This window comes from Excalfactoria chinensis, chromosome 1, assembly GCF_039878825.1.
Source record: "Excalfactoria chinensis isolate bCotChi1 chromosome 1, bCotChi1.hap2, whole genome shotgun sequence".
NCBI classification, from domain to species: domain Eukaryota; kingdom Metazoa; phylum Chordata; class Aves; order Galliformes; family Phasianidae; genus Excalfactoria; species Excalfactoria chinensis.
The window spans coordinates 24665616-24683442 of record NC_092825.1 but is presented as its reverse complement, the minus strand read 5'-3'; the positions used below and the strand labels follow the sequence as shown (position 1 = coordinate 24683442).

The 17827-nt window shown below is 44.2% G+C and overlaps 1 protein-coding gene across 11 annotated transcripts in view; it reads left to right on the top strand.

Moving 5' to 3' along the window:
* The first annotated feature begins 200 nt into the window (after positions 1–200).
* Positions 201–17827, top strand: part of FOXP2 (forkhead box P2) — a 404928-nt gene continuing 387301 nt past the window's right edge. For 8 of the 11 annotated variants that reach the window (XM_072331323.1, XM_072331332.1, XM_072331313.1 and 5 more), the window contains exon 1: positions 201–294. The gene's annotated coding sequence lies outside the window, so the exon portion shown is untranslated. The remainder of the gene's footprint in view (positions 295–17827) is intronic. The other 3 variants (XM_072331218.1, XM_072331354.1, XM_072331343.1) reach the window with 1 other exon arrangement.

Here is a 17827-nt window from a genome sequence, read left to right as displayed (position 1 = left end):
TTCGCATTCCCAACAAAACACATACACACAGCGGCACACTCCGCACACAGCCAGACCCGCACGCCGGCGCCAGGCAGCGCCAGCCCGCGGGAGGCCGCCCGGCCCCGCCGCCGCCCCGCGCCCGCTCCCGGCCCCGCCGTTCCCCCCCCCCCTCCCCCCCGCCCCGCTCCCGGCCCGCGCGTCCCGGCGGCGGCGGCGGCTCCGCCCGCAGAGACTTTGCATGTGCGCGGCGCTCCGCTCGCCCTTTCTCTCGGTGTCAGCTCGCCGGGACGCCCCGCACGGTGTCTCCTCCCGGTAAGTGCTACCCCCCCTTTCCCCCCCCACCCCCTCCCCGCACACACCCGTCCCCTCCTCCCCCCGCGCTCCGGTGTGTGACTCTCCGCTCCCCCCGCCTCCGCCGCTCACTGACTTGCCGCCGCCGCGGGAAAGTTTGGCGGCGGCCCCGCGGTGACATGTGTCAGCCCCGCCGCGCCGGGGCCGTTGCCGGCCGGGCTCTGCCCCTCCCCGGGTGTCCCCGCGCGTCCCGGGGCGGCAGCGCGACGGGAACCCGGCAAACAACCTGTAGGCTTCCGTTCGGGGGCTTCCAGAGAGCGCTCCCGAGGCGGATCGCCCCGCTTCCCCATCTGTGTGCTTTGGGTTGGATTTTTTTTTTTTTTTTTTTTCCCCTTTATTTTCTTTCGCCGCTTTTATTTTATTTCCTAAGCTCTCCCCAGCAGACAGCCGGGGTGAAGAGCCGTGTCACGTTTCTCCTTTGTGTGCTGCCCGCCCGCCGCCGGGAGACGCGCACCCCCCCTCCGCCCGGCCCCGAGCGCGGCGCTCCACCGGGGGCCCCGATCCCTCCCGGCCCGGCCCGGCCGCCCCCCGACGGCCGCGGGACGGAGCGGCACGACCCCCACCCCTCTCGCCCCCCCGCTGACAGCCCCACCGAAAGGCAGAAAAAAAACCCCAACAAACACCCACAAAAAGCCCTAAAAGCGGGAATTAATAAATAATGCCGCGGAGTTCCGGAGGCGGCCTGCTGCGCGGGGGCTGCCCTTCAGACTGCATCTCGCCATTCAGGAGGGCTGCGGGAACCGCAAAGTTTTGAAAGTTTAATTTTTTTCATAGCGGGGTGAATACGGCGCGGCCGGGGCTGCGGGAGAGGAGGGGGAGGCGGGGGGGGGGGGCCGGGCCCGGCCTGTGCGGGCACTGCGGCGGGGTGAGGGCGGGCCGCGGGCGGCCGGGGCTCTCCTCCTCCCGTGCCGGTGTCGGGCCGAGGGCTGCGGGCAGCGAGCGGGTCCCGGGGGGTGGGTGGGGGGTCCCGGGCTCCCGGCGGGGGCGGCACGCACCGCACTGCGCGGAGACGGCGCCGCTGCCGCGTCCTCGGGGGGAAAGAATTCCCAAGTAAACCCCCCCAAATGTCGAGCGGCAGCATCTGTGTTCGGCGCGGCGCGGGGCCGCATAGGGAAGGCAGCGCCCGGCGATCGCTACCTGGGAACCGCTGCCGGGTTTAAAGCTCTCGTTTGCGTACTTCCTTAAAGAGAGGAACGCAGAAGTTCCCCTTCCAGACAGGATGCCCCCTCGCTCGCTGCCCGTCCAGAGCTCCCTCCGCTCGAGGGAACCGCTCCGCTGACATCAGTGGGGATGTGTCCGATGGCTCGGAGGGCTCAGGCCCGGGGTGGTGTTGCCTGAGCGTGGGGTGTGGGTTGGGGACGGCCCGGCTCGGGGAAAGAGGTGAAATTTAAGAGATTCTGACAGGTTTAATTCTCTTTTCCCCGTGCTAGGTAATTTAAAACCATTAAGGAAAAACATTACTGCTAGTAATATTACTCTAAAGAAAATATGATTAATTATTAACTCCGTTTCTCTAATGCTACGCTGAACCCTTTTGAGTGAGATACAGATCTGAGTGTTCAAATTAGTATTTATTTTTAATTTAAGGTTTCTCCTGACTATAATAATTTCTCCATATTTCATACCGGTAGAGAAAAGATGCCTGTTTTGCAGTAATCTTAGAGCTGTTCGTATGGAACGGCAGCGTCCGGTAGCATTTCTGTGTACTTAAATCATTTATTTACCAACTTGGAGTAGTAAATTACTGATTAGTTGGGGGAAAGAAGGAGCGTTCGCAGTGCAACGTTTCCCAAATAGGTGAAGCGACCTTCACGTCAACTGCTGATCTCTCAGCGCCATGCCAAGTGCTGCACAATTAGCTATTCTGGTTTGTTTTAATATGTAGGACCCGGAGCTCACCGCTGTGTGTGCGGCCTCGCAGCACAGGCTGGAATGCTAACCTGGGAGCCTGAGCAGGGGCTCTTGTATAAATATTTGGGTCTTTCTTTGTTTTTCAGTTTAACCTCCGGGATCTCTAGGTTTTGTCACGAGACCTTTGTTTAAGTGAAGCGTTTGTAATATTTGGGAGAGGGGGAAAGAAATGAAATGTTCCATTGCTTTCTCTTCAGCGCCGGTTTGGGTAGAACTAGCAAAGGGTCAGTAAGGAACAGCCTAACAAGCGCTCGCGAAGTGCGAGGAAGAGCAAAGAAAGTATGTCGAGCCCAGATATTCAAATGTATCAGTAAATGGCACTTGTAAAGCTGCGCCAGGCTCTGTGTCGTAGTTAGGTGCTGATTCCAGAGGTAAGTGACAGAATTTATTCAGGAGTCATCTGTTGCTTGTGTGTTTTTTAGGCTGTCTTTAATAAAACACACTGAAAATTTCAAGATCACAGATGTGTTTGCTTAGCAACGTTCTTACTGGACTTCAAAGTATCCCACAGTATTACTGTATCATAGGCTGTGCTTTGTGCACTGGTTTAGGTGAACCGGGATAAGCGTTTCGTGGGCTGAGGAATATACCTGATTCAGCATCACACGCCCGGGATTTGTTCAAGGCTGCTGGGCTGAAAACAATGCAGAACTTCTGAGATCTCATCCGTGCTCTGGTGGTGCTTTGCTGTGTGTCATTGAAAGTGTCACTTAACCTCTTTGTTTCACCATTAAAATGTGAGGACTGGTATTTCGCTCTGATAGGGCGATTAATTAATATTTCTTGAACGCTGAGTGCTCTTTTGTTCCATTCCTATTTTTGCCGGGTTTATTTTGGAGAAGTTCAGTTCCGATGGTGGTTTGAAAAAGAATGGTTGGTGGGGAGACCATGTTTTTGCTTTGTGAGTCAGATCATGGAGAGGTCACTCGCACATAGGGATGGAAAATGATTTAGGACGTAGGTCACCGAGAAGTACTCATGGAATGATTTTGACTGGAGAAAATTGCACATCGCCCTCCAACTCAAAAAATGCCTTGGTTACAAAACACTCATTTTTGGTACACTTGAACTGATTACTCTTTTTAAACTTTGTGGCAGCTAGTGGGGCTGGAAGTAATGCAAATTATATATTTTTCACTGCCACTGTCGCATACCTCTCAACTAATCCTCGTTAAAGGGAATACTTGTCATTTAGATTCCCCTTCTCCGTCCTGTTTTGACTTGAAATCTTTTTTGATTGCGTGTGTAAATGAGTGGCACCAGGAAAACTGAATTAAAAAGATGAAATGGCGGAAAAGGTTTTCTGCAGTGAAGTGCCTTCAGTATTTCAGCTCAGTGTGACGTGTTTGGAGGATTGCTTCCACGTTCCCTGTGTCACAGACTGGTTGTGTTTACCTCACTGCGGCCATTTCCAAGGGTAGCCTTAAACTTGAATTTCAGATCCACCAGGATGGCATAAACACAAGGAACGGTCCCACAAGTATCGTTTAACACTGATAATCTTTTCTTCTCCTTTTTTTAGGCTCTCAGTAGTTTAACAGCATTTGGATTTTTTTTTTTTACATCTTCCGAGATGGGTACTTCAAATTGTAAGAGGCATCTCTGTCCTTTGATGCAAGATTTGCATCTGTTCTGGCTTTTCTGCTTTTTTTCTTTCTTTCTTTTTCAATTTCTGCTGTATTTGCATTTTAAGGGCAAGACAGCGTTTGGTGTTTGGAAGCTGGATTTAAAAGTGCCACCAGTAGCTCATCTGTGCTGTCATCACCGAAGGAGCTGAAAATAATCTTTTTAATGAACAGTTGCTACGATATTCATTGGTGCGCCAAAGTGTGGGTCGGGATGATGCTGGAAAGTGAAGTTTGAGCTCCGGGGAGTGAGTTGTGTGTGGAATCCTGGTTAATAGAATGTTTTCAGTTCTCATTCTAAGGCAAACTGAATGGAAATGTTAAGCATGCTGTGCTATATTATCACTACATTAGGAGTTCGTGGTGAATGGTAGAGGTTGGTCAGGGGACGAATGAGAGCACCGTAGGCTTAACTTTTGATCCGTTCAGCTCGCTGCTTCTTCTTCCTGCAAATAGTAATCACGCGTCCTCCTCCTTACAGCTGCAGCTGGAAAGGGTTTCGCTGCAGTTTGTTTCACATTTAAATCTGTGCGGCTGCAGGCTGCCTGATCCCTTGCATACCGCAAGCAGCTCTCAAAGTGCCCTGAGCTGGGCTGCCTGGCTCTCTCAGTGGCTGGGCTCTCAGCAGCTGGGGCTTCGTGCCCCGTGCTAGGCTGCCTGGCCCTGCCAGAAGCAGAGCTTCGTGGGGGTAGGAGGGAGTATACATAGGTGTCTTTCCTACTGGTGGAGACAGTCAGGTTCAGGTGAAGGGCAGCAACTTCATTCAGCGTTCAGAAAGGGCGTCTGTGGCCCGAACCCCTATGGCCCTCTGTGAGAAGTTTCTGGCCCACTGGTGGCTGCAGCCCCTATGCTGGGTGTGCTAGGCCTTTGGACCTCTGCTGTGTCCAGCCCACGGTGCAATTGAGTTGAATTAAGGATCTCTATGAGGTGTTGGCCTCTCCCCGTGGCATGGAGCCTGCTTGCAGGGTGCTGGGAGGATGGCAGCAGCAGTTCCTGAGCCCCAAAATGGCAGTGGGTTTGGAGAGAGACGTTCTGAGGGCAGGCAGTGTGTCCGCAGATGCAGCTGGGATGTTGGTGCTTTTTTTCTAAGCGCATTGCTTCTCTGGGTTAGTACATTTGTATAAAAAATTGCCTACACCTCAGAAGATGGATGTTTTGTTGGGGGAGTATGCAGGGTCCTATTGAAGTCATTTATTTTTTATCTCAAAACGTGATGCAACTTTCATCAGGATTGCTCTGCTAGGAAAATTTTAAATAGCGATTCATTCAATTACCCATCTTCAGCGTTTCAGCCTAAAACAACATAAGTGTATGTAAGAATCCGAGTTATGTATTTGAGGTAAGTTGAATTTCTGTGCTTGAGCCACTTTGACAAATTACATACCTGACACGTGCATGTGTAAGAAGGCTGCTCTGGTGACAGATGGTGCCACTGTGACTTTGGTGGTCTGCGCCCCAGGGAAGGGCCATCCCTGCTCCTCCTTTTGCACTGCTTTGCCCACAGGACTGAGCTGGGTCTGCACACATAGGAACCGGCACTCACAGGGCGTTCCCACGCTGTGGGTTACTGCAGGCATAACGCTGTGCAATGAGGCTATCAGGTGGTGAATTTGAATTTGCCAAGGAATGGGTAAGGAAACCTAAAAGATGGGAGTGTGTCGCTAAAAAGCATTTAAATCTCACCATTCGCTCGTAGCTAAGCCTTACTGTAAAAAAATTAAACTCAATCATTTGGTTGGTTTCTCTTTTGTAACTCTTACTGCAAACATTAAGGAGGCACATTGTTCTTTAGCACGGGAACCAACCCCATAAAAAAGGCTGTGCATAATCCATATGCAGTAAAACCTACAGCTGATGTTTAACTGCTTGGAAATTAGATCAGAAACTGTCAAGTTTTACCACTTACAAATAATGTCAAAGAAATTTGAAGGGTTAGCTGTGGGAAGCCACGAAGGGCTTTGGGGAGGAGCGTGACAACACAAAAACAATGAAGATTTGGGGACTGCTGTGGAAAGCGGCCAGAGAAAACATGTGATTGGGCCCAAGCCAGCCGGCACAGTGAGGGGGGGCTCCTGGGGAAGCAGGGATTTGCAGCAGAAAAGGCAGTGTGATTTTCTTCTGATGGCCAATATCTGAAGTGCATTTTTGCCATAACTTTCTGTAAGGGAAGGAGCAACCGGTGTTGTGCGTGGCAGCGTTCCCCACACAGCTGGGCACAGTGTGAGCGAGCACAGGAGTTCTGTCAGTGAGTGCTGGGTCTTAAGGTGCTGTAAGCTATTGCAGAAAAGACTTGGATTTTATACATTGACGGTATGTGTCTTTGGGTACTTATTTATTAGTTGTTGTGCTAAAAGCTGGTTTTTAATTAGTGCTGATCTAAGGATCACTTTCCCAGTGTGGCAGAGCTCTTCTTAAAAAGATAAAGGGGAAGAAAAGTGTGTAGAAGAGAGAGGCTAGCATCCTTTGGAGTCTAAACACAGTAATTGAAATATTTATGATTCAAGGCACTACTCTGTGAGAGAACACAGACAGGGTTGTGGTTTCATTACAGTACTTACAGTATTCTCATGACCTAAAAATGAAAACACAAAAACCTAATGCAGTCAGGTGTGCACAGACTGCAGAGATGCTCATAGCTGATGAACTGCTCTGTTTCCCACTTGTGTCAATATGTTTTCTTCTTTGGGTAAGAAGACGCTTAATTCAAACAAGGAAAAAGTGATTATGTTCAGCACAGTAAACATACGAGGCAGGACACAGAGATGCTCGGGTATGTGGTGAAAAGGATTCTTCAGCTGGAGATGAACTTGTGGAATATATGGGTGCTAGAACTGTTATAAATATTAGGATGTTACTTTGCTAAAGGTCTGTAATGCTTTCACCCAGAAATTCACTCAAACTCATTTGTTTCCAGTCTTGAATGCATTTAAATTACTTTTAATGTTGTGATGACGCCTGTGAATTGTTCTCGGTACACAATAACTGTCAGCGTACATTGGAAAATACACGTGGTCAGTAGTTCACAAGATCGCTGTACTGAAGACGGGGAAGAAGTTTCACAGTATCGTAAATCCTTGCACATTCTTTTGCTTAATAAGAAGGAATTAAATGTGTTTTGACAGAAACTTGGAAGTGGTATTTAGTAGCAAAAAGATGCGTCTAGCACTGGAAGCGGCGACCAGGCTGTTCCTGGGCCTCTGTTTATTATTTATAGGAAGGGGTGTGAAGCGTACTTGAGCAACTGGAATTTTCTATCTGCTGAACTTTCTCAGGGCAAGTTTTTAAAAATGTAGGTTGAAGTGGTGTTTTTTCCTCTTTTTTCTTTTTTTTCTTTAAATGAGATCATGTCTTCAGGCAGTCTCTGAGCAACCAAGAGAATGGCAAAATTGCCACAATACTGGTGTTATTTTCACAGGACACTGCTGGGTGGGGAAGCGGATGACTGTTAAAATGTGGCTGCAGCGGGTGTGTAGCTTTCCTGGGAGGATGCTGCAGGCTTCAAAGCGAGTGTCTGTTGTGTGGACTTATTGAATCTCAGATTGTAGCACAGAAGACATAGTAAAGAAGCAGCACACCCAACATTTTCTCATGTTGATATGAAGACTCCCTGTGATTACTAAGGGTTTCAGCATAGTTGCTGAGGCTTGTCAATGCTTCAGATATGTTTGGACCTTCATATGCAAAGCAGGTGTCAAGTTTTTCTGAGGCTGCTTAGCTACTCTTTGTAACTACGAAGACTGAGACTGGTGACCAACCAGTGTGTGAAAACAAATTGTCATGGATTCACAAGGGAGACTTTTTCCTTCCTGAGGAATCTAATGCCCATGGTTTTTCCAGGACTGTATATTTGATGATGAATTCACCTTGCTGTCCTCTACCACTTTTTCCCTGGACAACTGTGATGGGTGTGAAGAAACAGACATGTAGGGTGATGCTTTGTGTTGCAGGATTGGTGCATGTTCAGTAAGTTTGATCCTTGCCAGAAGTTTTGTGTGTTCTTTGTGTTCAGCACGGAGGATTAACACGTGTAATTCCCTACCTATTTCTTTAGGAAGGATATGGCTCTAGGCAGGTCGGACTGCTTACGTGTTTCATTCAGCCTCTCCAAGACACCCGTGTTCTTGCAGGCTTCTCCAGAGCAGAGGAGGAACAGGCAGTTGGACAGCGTTTTGGTGATACCTCCTTGCTGTCACTTCTTGAGAGCCTTCTCTCTGTTATTTACTTGTTGCATGAAAGGAGAGCTCCTATAAGGTCTAAGAAGTGGTGGGTGGCACAAACTTCATGATGCATGCGTGGGCCTCCTGAGCTGCAAACTGGGCACACATATCTTAAATCTTCATGGGTTGTGACCCAGTAGAAGAATACAAATATATTATTTGATTACATGTAAAAATGGAACCTGCTGTTCTGGATTTAACTAGAATGCTGTTTTAAACCTCTTTGTACATGTCTTTGTAAGATGAATAAATCTTGAACCCGTTAACCATACTATGCTTAGGTGCGTGTACATTTTGTGAATCAATACTGCTTATATCAAAACCTCTCATTGTAGTTACATATCATTTAATTACAGTTTTTCTGCCCCTAGTGACTGCCATTAGTTCTTTGTTGTTAGCACTAAACTTCCCAGCTATCAGAACAGGGATGACACTGTTTTTTCAAGTCACGGCTAGGCCTGCAGTTTTGTACCAAATTCAGTTACCAGCAACATTTTCTCCAGCTGAATTTCTCTTCATCTAAGTCACAGAGGAGTAGGAGCTGAATGTGACCACAGGCTACAAAAAATAACTTTCTTGTTGTCACCTGCAATATTACCGTAATTGGAGCTAATGAGTCTGCAGTTGCACAATATTTATGTTGCAATCCAAACTGACATGGCCTGAAATGCTTTGGGAACAAAACACAACACAGACATGAACCTTGGGCAGCAGGGTTGGGGGGGGCAAACTGCCCCTCGTAGGGACCTCCTGTAGTGAGGTGGTTTGTTCTCTGAGTTCCCTTGCCCTGCTGTGGGCCAGGGTCACTTTCATGGGGGAGTGGGAAGATGCAACAAGGTGTTGCTCAGAGCCTGGCTGCAGAGGTTGCTTGTGACGTTTGTAGGTGACGCTGAGGGTCAGGCTGCAAACACTGATGTTTTGGTAAATGGAAGTGGTGGGGGAAGTGCTTCTCTGAGGCCTTCTGATGGAGACGGGCTCTGTTTATTTTTACTCCAGACACTGGAAGGGTCTTTGCCAGGGCATATTATTTGGAAGAAACTCTTTAAATGTGTGTTTACTTTCACTTGATGGATGGAAATAATGAGTCAGCATCCCATGTCACCTTTACTTCCCAGATGGTGGTAGGCTCAGTGAGACGAATGCTTCACTGTGCTGCTGCTCTGGTAGGCTCTGCGGCAGCTAATGGACTTGATCTATTACTCCTGGCCCTCAATGTGAACAGAGCAGGGTATATTTTCTGGTGACTGACGTGCTTAGATCAGCGGCCACCAGATACCTGGTCAGCTCTTCAAGCTGAGCTTTAGTGCTTGCTTTAACCCCTCAGGTCTCAGCTGCTTGCGGCATTTAAAACATGTCAAGTGGTTTTGCTTTATAGCAGAGATTTGACTCAGCAAGACTTGTGCTAACTCTTGCTGAAGATAGGAAATACAATTTGGAGCTTATAATTGCTGCCTAATATGATCTTGGACCCTTACTTAAAATCCATTTAACTGATACCGTACTTTCTTTATAAGGTTATTATTGGGAGCTAACCTTTTCTTGTGTTGTGGTTAAATGTACAATGTAATAAGGGTGTTTTTTAATGTGTTTAAGAGTTGGAAGATGTGTTAGAGGTAACCTTTATGCAGAGAGTTTTATATAGTTGTGGTGAGTATAGTGATATTAAAATCCTGAACATTAGTACCATCTGAATGTAATTTGTTCTCATTGTGTTTTGTGTGTGCCTCCAACAGAGGATGGTAAAGTATATTGAGGAAATCAGTTTTGTTCTCCACTACCTTTCCTACCAGTAATTACTAACCTTGTGCAAATCATTCTTTGGAAGGTTTTTCTGCTTTTCATGTATACAGAATTACAAAAAGCATAGCAGATACAGCAGATGAACTACAGGTCCTTCTTTCTCAACATTTCAAGGAGAGCAAACTAAACACGAGATTTTAGGCACCAAATTAAAAGCCTCTCAGAAATCTCGACTTTCTTGTTTAACTCTTGAGCCATGTCTATTGGAGATCTCTTGGGATCACTAGGTTTAAAGATTAATTTTTCTAAACAACAAATGTCAGTAATTTTGCTCATTTGATGGCCTCACAGAAATGCATATTTGGTTAGATTTGTAAGTTAATTAGGTTATTTCACCAACTTATTGTTTTTTATTAGATAGCAAAATGTACATGTAGAATGTAGGGTACATGAAAAGTAATTTAGAACTGCATCCTGCTTGAATGTGCTCTAAACAGCAGTGAAGAGAATGAAGTTTTGCACCAGAATTAGAAAAAAGCTGCTCAAGCAGCGTTATATGAGTGTCATATGTATGGACAACCTTTTGTTTTCAGTTTGCTTATTCTAGTTTCTAGATGTTTTGTTTTTAATGTTTTTTTTTTTTTTTCCCACTTTTTTTTTTTTTTTTTTTTTTTTTTTTTTTTTTTTTCCATTTCCTTTCTTTTTTGCCTCAGTGGGACTCTGTGGATTGGAGAGGGCAGCAGATTTTGTGCACGTCAGCCTGTTGGCCTGCAACTGAGAAATACTTGCTTTTCTTAGGCTCAGTAAACTGTTGTCAGGGGTGAGCACAGCAGTAGGGATGGAGTGGGCAAGAATGGCCCTAAGAGAAACAAACACTATTTTTTATCTTAAGTAGATGGTGGAGGGGGGCAGCGGTCACGGCTCATGAGGTTGAAATTAACTGCTTTTAGCATTGCGAAGACGACGGTGATGTAGACAAAGTGCTATCCTGAAATTTATAAGTGTAATTCTTGGCTGAGATTTAGATTTCGCGTGGAACTTTAGGGTAGAGTTGCTTAATCTCAAGGCAGTAAAGATAAATTCATTAATGGTTATGAGGTGTTGAGATAATTAAATAGAGGATGCCAGTAAATTGCTTTCTGAAGCTCAATGACTGTAAACTCTGATCTTCTAATTTAATCTATCTACCACTTCCCATCCCGTTGCTGAAAGGCTTTGGAGACTGAGAAATTAGTCCTGCTCTCAGCATAGCAACTATATGAACTGAGCCATGTTCTTAGAGAAGAAAAATGCCTCAGTGTAAGTCAGTACTGTATGGACAAAGGGTAGCTGAAACAGGTTTTTGTGTTGTCTGTCACATTCAGAGATGTTTTGTTTCTTGCTAACTGGCTTCGTTCTGCACTGGCCTGTGATGTTCCTGGCATACGCAGAAGAAAAATGAAGAAGGTAATGACCTGATGAAAGAGATGCTGTCCAAGTGAGAGAAATTAACCAAATCCATTTCTTTTTGCGGTGGTGCAGTATTGCTCAAGTCTGGCTTTTCGCTGGTCTGAGCCAATGTTATCACTGTGTCACTAGACAGTGATTTTTTCTTATGAATTATTTAAATGTGTGCAGAAATTATTTCAGAGTGAAATTAGATACCTCTGAAATTAGCCTTTTCTAAAGAAGGGTATTTTAGCTGTGTCAGGAAAGCATTCATTTTACATTTTTAACCTGAGCATTTCAGAATAGAAATACACATGAAAATATATTCTCACTCATTTTAAGGTTGTGTCTGTGTTTTTTCAGCAGGTTATTTCTTTGTGTAGAGCATTCTTCATCTAAAGTGCTGCATTCTGTTAGTTTGCTTAATGCTGTATCAACTGCAGTGCAATCCTTTGAGCTTTAAAGCAGACGTGTCATGAAGGAGGTGGACAAGAAATATGGTGACATAAATGGAAGAGCTCTGTGACAGGCAGGAATCAGTCTGTCTCTCTGGTGCTGTTTCATGTCCATTATTATGGACCTTGGCTGCGTGGTGCTGGTACCTCTGAGACAGGCCCTGGCCTCCTCTGTGTGTGAGCTTTGTGCGCAGCCTCCTGACAGGGTGCCATGTGCTTCTCTTGCTTTGGCCCAGCCAGAAAGTCACCTGGAAGCTCATTCCCTGCTCTCTCCTTTCTGGTAGCGAGGGGCTCCTCCTGGGTTTAGCATATGGGAAGGCTTCACCCTTCTGGGACACCTGCCAGATCTGGCTGGATTGCTTCTCACCATGAAGAACCTGTGTTGCAGCACCAGTGGCCGCAGTTTGTGACCTGGGCTCAGAGATGGTCTGATTTATTTCTTGACCTGAGAAGTGTGGGATAGATAGCTGCAGGTCAAAAGGCTGGGATGGAGGCTTCTGAGTCGTCACCTAGGAGCGTGGTTGCTAGTGCCTTAACGGCAACAGCATCTGTTGTGTGATCCTTTTTTCGTCCAGGACACCCCAGTTCAGAAAGATAATCAGGAAATGTAAATGGAAGAGACAGATGGGAGAGGTAGTGGAGAGTAATTGTGATGGCAAACTTCAGTGTTTCTTTTGGCCAAGTAGTTTGACATCAGTTTTAAAAGTCTAGTGGTTGAGTTGAAGTGAGCTGAAGCCAGCAGAATCAGTCTCTGAGCAGTGCTGCAAAAGGAGCTTTTCCTTGTGGAGCATCAGCGTGACAGGTGAACCTCATCCTCTTGCTTGTGTTACTGTTTTGGGTTTATTTTCAAGGTGAAAGTACCATGCATGTCCAGTAAAAGAAAATCATGAATTGAATGATTATTTAGAAGATGTTCCTTGTTAAATGAGCCCCCAAATTTTCTTTGCTTCAATTATGGAAAGGTGAGAGTGGGACTCTTAACACCTGCTGTAACAGACTTGCCTTCTTGGTATCTCTTTGCATTTAAAGACTTGATGTGATTACTTAAAAGGTAGAGTTGTGTTATTTCTGAAGTGCATTGACTATGTTTCTTTGTTCCAGAGTGTTCCGTACATTTTGGGTACAGCAGTAGTAGTTGGTGCTGTTTAGTTTGTCATAGAAGAATTGAGAACCAAGTGAGTTCGCTACTAAATAAGTATTCATAATTCATACTGGAGATTTCTAAAAGAAATTCTGTAAGTTAAGTTCACTTTATGAGTGCGTGTGTCTTGTAGTAAGGCCTGTGTAAAACATAGCTAGTCGTTGTGCCTAAGCTGCTTCCAGCTTTCCCACAAGACATGTATTGCAGAAATGAAGACCACGCCTTTTGATTTCCATTTGGCAAATCTGAAGCACTGGCAGTAAAAATGGTTTTGGTGAACTTTGCAAAAGTTAAAAATAAACAAAAAATGATGAATTGGTAGCTGTGCCACAAAGTATCTTCTAAAATGTTCTTGTCTCTCGGTTATCGCAGTGTAGCATCAAAGGCATTTCTCCTTCCACAACTTTAAACTTCATTTAAAGCTGCACATTTGTCGTTAGTGGGAAGAAGTTGATAAAAAACATCTAGTAATGTGTGTATATAACTACAGAAGCGAAGTTTCTGACTTTGGTTTGCAATTTAAACAATGTGAAGGCTCCTGGAAGCTCAGTATACTTGATATAAAAAAGCCATTTCTGTGAGCATTTGTAAAAATTTAATTTGTTGTAAGCCCGGTTGTTGATCTAGAGCTTTTACTGACGTAAGGTTGATTAATTGCTTTTGCCACTTCTGTTTGCAGTTCAGTATAATCTCATGCAGACCACTGTATTTTCTTCTTAGTTTAATCTTCTGTTGATGGTTGCATGTTTGTATGGGAAGTTAGATTTTACCGCTAATAACTTAAGTATTTTAATAAGCAAATAAATAAGATTCAGAACAATAACAGACCACTGCAAACTGAAACAGCAGCTAAGTAGTGGAAATCTGTTCCATGGCACATGACTTCTGTGCCGGCTGCAGGCTGCGCTGTGGAAGCTCTTGTTTTTATGCAACTTTATTTGTTTAGAAAGAGAAAGTGGCCAGCCTGTTTTTATTTAAGTACCTTTGTATTTAAGGCAGAATTAGATAGAAAAGAGATTAATAGGCCTATCTCTTATATAAGGTATTGTTAAAGTGAGTATGTCTTCCCTGATAATTATGATTCATTAAGGCTAAATACTCTTTCTTTAGTGGAGATAACTCACAGTTATCTTATGGAAAGTAGATGAATGAATACTGGCACTGAAGTTGCTTCGTATAAAATTTGAAATTCAGATAGTCTAAGAGACCTTTGGCTCTTCTGCTTTACCTTTGCATTTCTGAAAATGCACACCGCTCTGAACGCTCGGGTCACTTACTTTAATACAGTGTGACCCTTGTGGCAAGGGATTAGAGTCTTAATGATGTCTGACTTGGTTAACTTGGCTGAAGTAGGAGCCCATGGTTTCCATGGGCAGGTGGAGCCCAGTCATTGCAGGGGGTGCCAAAGAAGGTGCTGTTAGTGCTCATCTTTGAAAGAGTTTGACTGTGCTGTGCTCTTGGAAATTAGGAAAACTGGTGCCTCGTGTTCTTGTGTTTTCTCACGAATACTTATGTGGTTGACTGAAAAAGTGCATGCTGACACTGTTAAGAATTTATCCTTATAAAGGAAAACACATCAGTTCCCTCTGGGGTAGGGAGTGTACCAGCTCTCATGTATACGTAATGGACAGGAAGGAGAGTTCTGCAATCTTCAGACAGACAAGCAAAAATTATGTAGGAATTAAGAAAAAAAAACACCAAAAAAAAAACAACACACAGGAAATAATATTGCTGATAGTGAAAGGATGAAGAGTGGAGGAAAACTTCCGTCCCTCTCCATTTTTTAAGGAGATCAGTTATGGTTTTTGAACTTTGGGGATTACAATGCATTTTCTTTGCTAGAGAGCTGTCAGAAAATACAAAGGTTATATCTATGCAGACAGCTTAACTTGCTTTCAAGCTCTCCAAAGTGCTTTAACTTATCTCACATTCAGCCGCAGAAATCTGTAGCCCTCGGAGGAAGCAGAGGGCTGTCTGTCGCTGAGGACAGGCAGGACGGAGCTGTGGACGCAAGCTGCAGCATGGCGTGGGGCTGCGGGGCTCAGCGAGCGCGCCCTGTCATTGTGCTGAGGTGCTTACTGTGGGGGCCAGAGCATGGGACAAAGGAACCTTCCTTTACCGTAATCCTCCATTTTAATCTTTGCTTTTGGAAGTTTTCAGGTTATTAATTCTGGAGAGAAGAGCTCTGAAGTAGGTCTGTTTGCTTTTGGTTGCTTTTCCTTTTTTCAGTTTTCTTTCTTCTCACGCTTATTTAAAGTTGATCCTGGCAATAGAGGGGAAGATTCTAAAAAAAGTCTTTCATCAAAGGAGTATCCTAAAACTTCTCCCTAACTAGAAGTATACCGCAAGGTGAAGAAGCTGCATGAAATACAGCGGCGGTACAAGAAGCCATCACATTTTTACCGAAATCATTGTACAATGGAAAGTGCTTCGTGTCAGCTGAAATGTCAGATGTATCAGGAAAAAGTTAAAGTGGAACCTGATTTCTGTGAGGCTAAAGATTCAAGTAATTTGCTTAGGGATGCAGTAGAAAATCAATCTTATGCTTGAAAGAGGGAATAGTAGCCTTCAAGTCTCATCTCATGTTTTGTAGCTGATTGCCTGTTTTTATTATCTCCCCCCCTTTTCCTTCAGTACTTACTAATGCCCTTTGGTTAACTCCATTATACCTTTGAAAAACTTCTTGCAGAGCTCAGCTGCTTTGACTTGTTTGCTGGGTAAGCCTCAATGATATTGTTATAATTAATAGGATGTGTTAAAACTTCCAGAACTGAGTGTTGCAGAACCAGGCTATTAAAACTTCCTACCCCGTATGTTCTGTAGTGTGCAAGATTTCAAACTGCCACAGGTGGGGCTCATCAGGGAACATTCTAGAGCTGCACTGATCTTGCATGTTTCCTGGAAGCTGGTTTGGCAGCAACACAGTTCTGCTTGTGAACAAGTAAGAGGGGACAGAAAATAAGCTCAGTTTACAATTTGGAGGCGTGTCTCTAATTTGCCTTTATTATTATTTTTATAGCAAAGGAGTAAAAACACAAGGGAAGGATGCACTGTATTTTCAGATACTGAAAGCAAGGGAAGGATGCACTGTATTTTCAGATACTGAAAATCTCTGAACGTTGGATTCATTAGGAACAGTTGAAACAGTTTCTCATAAGTTGTGTGCTACATGATAGTAACCTTCCTGCTTAGTCTCTTGCTTCTCTTGAGTGTCACTGCTTTACTTCCCTCAGCAATTTTGATTTTAGGAAATAAGTGTTTAAAATTATAAGAAAGCAATACAGAATAAGAAGAGGTGGATAGAACGATCTGATATTTTCAAGGAATTTCTTCTTTTTTTTTTTAATGACTTGAAGGTGTCATGAATATTTGTAACTTGCTAGCTCTGTGAAAGTAAAATATGAAGCTGAATGATTAATCTTTCATTTTTATTTTTTTTTTTAAAGCAGAGGTTAAATACATTAATGGATAAACCAAGGAATAAGACAGGGAAGGATGATGAGAGTGAGTGAGGCCTGACCAAATACCTTACCTAAGTACAAGCAAATGCAAGATCTAAATAGATGCTTTGCTTTTAATATCATGGTCTATATCCAGAGAGGAGAGCTATGGCTCTGAAAAAGGAATGGGCATTTATTGCTGGCAGATCCACTGAATGTAGGCAATTTAAATTTAAGTTGCAAGTTAACTTTATGTCTTTGGGTGTATAAACAGATAAATATTAAATGGAAGTAAGAAGGATAGATGTTTCTGCCTAAACTCCTTCTTTTTGTTTGGCATAAACACTGTTTTTGAATTGTTTCTTAAAAAACAAATGTGTGGAAAAGAAGACTATGTAGAGGGGAGAAATTTGGTAATAGAGCATTTTCAGCTTCCTTTATAAAGACATAACAAAGTCCATTAAGAGAGGAGTTATTTTACAGAAATACATTATTAAGGTTTTCAAGATGGATTTCACTTGGAAATTTTACATTATGATTTAAGGGCTTTTCTAACACATGCCCAGACTTGGTGAAGGAATTATGTCATCAGTTCCATACAGCTATGGTATATGTATGATAATTTGACTACTGCATTTCCTTTTGGAGGAAGCGAGAGTGTGCCTAGTGTGCTTACTGGCATACCAATATTTATAGAGGACTGCTCTGAAAGTAATGCCTCATGTTTTATTATTTTGGCCTATGAGACCAGAAGTAGATGTTGGTGGTATGGCAGTAGAGATTGAACCTTCCCATGTTGTTGCTGTGCGACAGATGGCAGCAGAGGGGCAGTCTGACAAAATGGTGTCTGATATGAAAGTGTTTATGAAGTAAAGGTGCATCACTGAATTCCTCCACATGGAAAAAATGGCACCCACTGACATTTATCAATGCTTGCTGAGTATCTGTGGAGACCAAACAGTAAGTGTGGGCACAGTGAGGTGATGGGTGATGCATTTCAGTATTAGTGACGGCAACAAGAGGTCACCTCCACTGGGGCAGATTTTTGTAAGCGCAACATGCAATCTCTTGTTCATTACTGGCAAAAAATGCATAGCTAATGGTGAGAATTTGCTCTGTCAAAGTGTCATTGCGCTATTTTTTCTGGTTGTAGATTCCCTGCAAATAAGAGGCATAACTTTTGGAGCGACCTTCTCACTAGTTCTGTACCTGGCATTTGACACTCGTCCCAGAGATGAGCTGGAATGCCACTACTAAGTTCTATACACAGAGCAACTGTGAGTCTTGACCCAGAAATAGGACAATTTAAATAAATGGGTTGACCCTGCAGGTAAAAACAGACAAGGGAAAACAGGAGGAAGTATTATAGCATAACAGCGAATCGTCTGCTTTAAAATTTTCCATAGGTTTTATGCCAAAGTGGTTTGAAAGAAGTTAATCAGTCAGTTTTGTGGGTGTCTGCAGATGTGTGAAGTGTCAGTCTAGATAAAAAGCCCGAAGATGCTTAATTGAAAAAATAACACATGGATGATGGAAG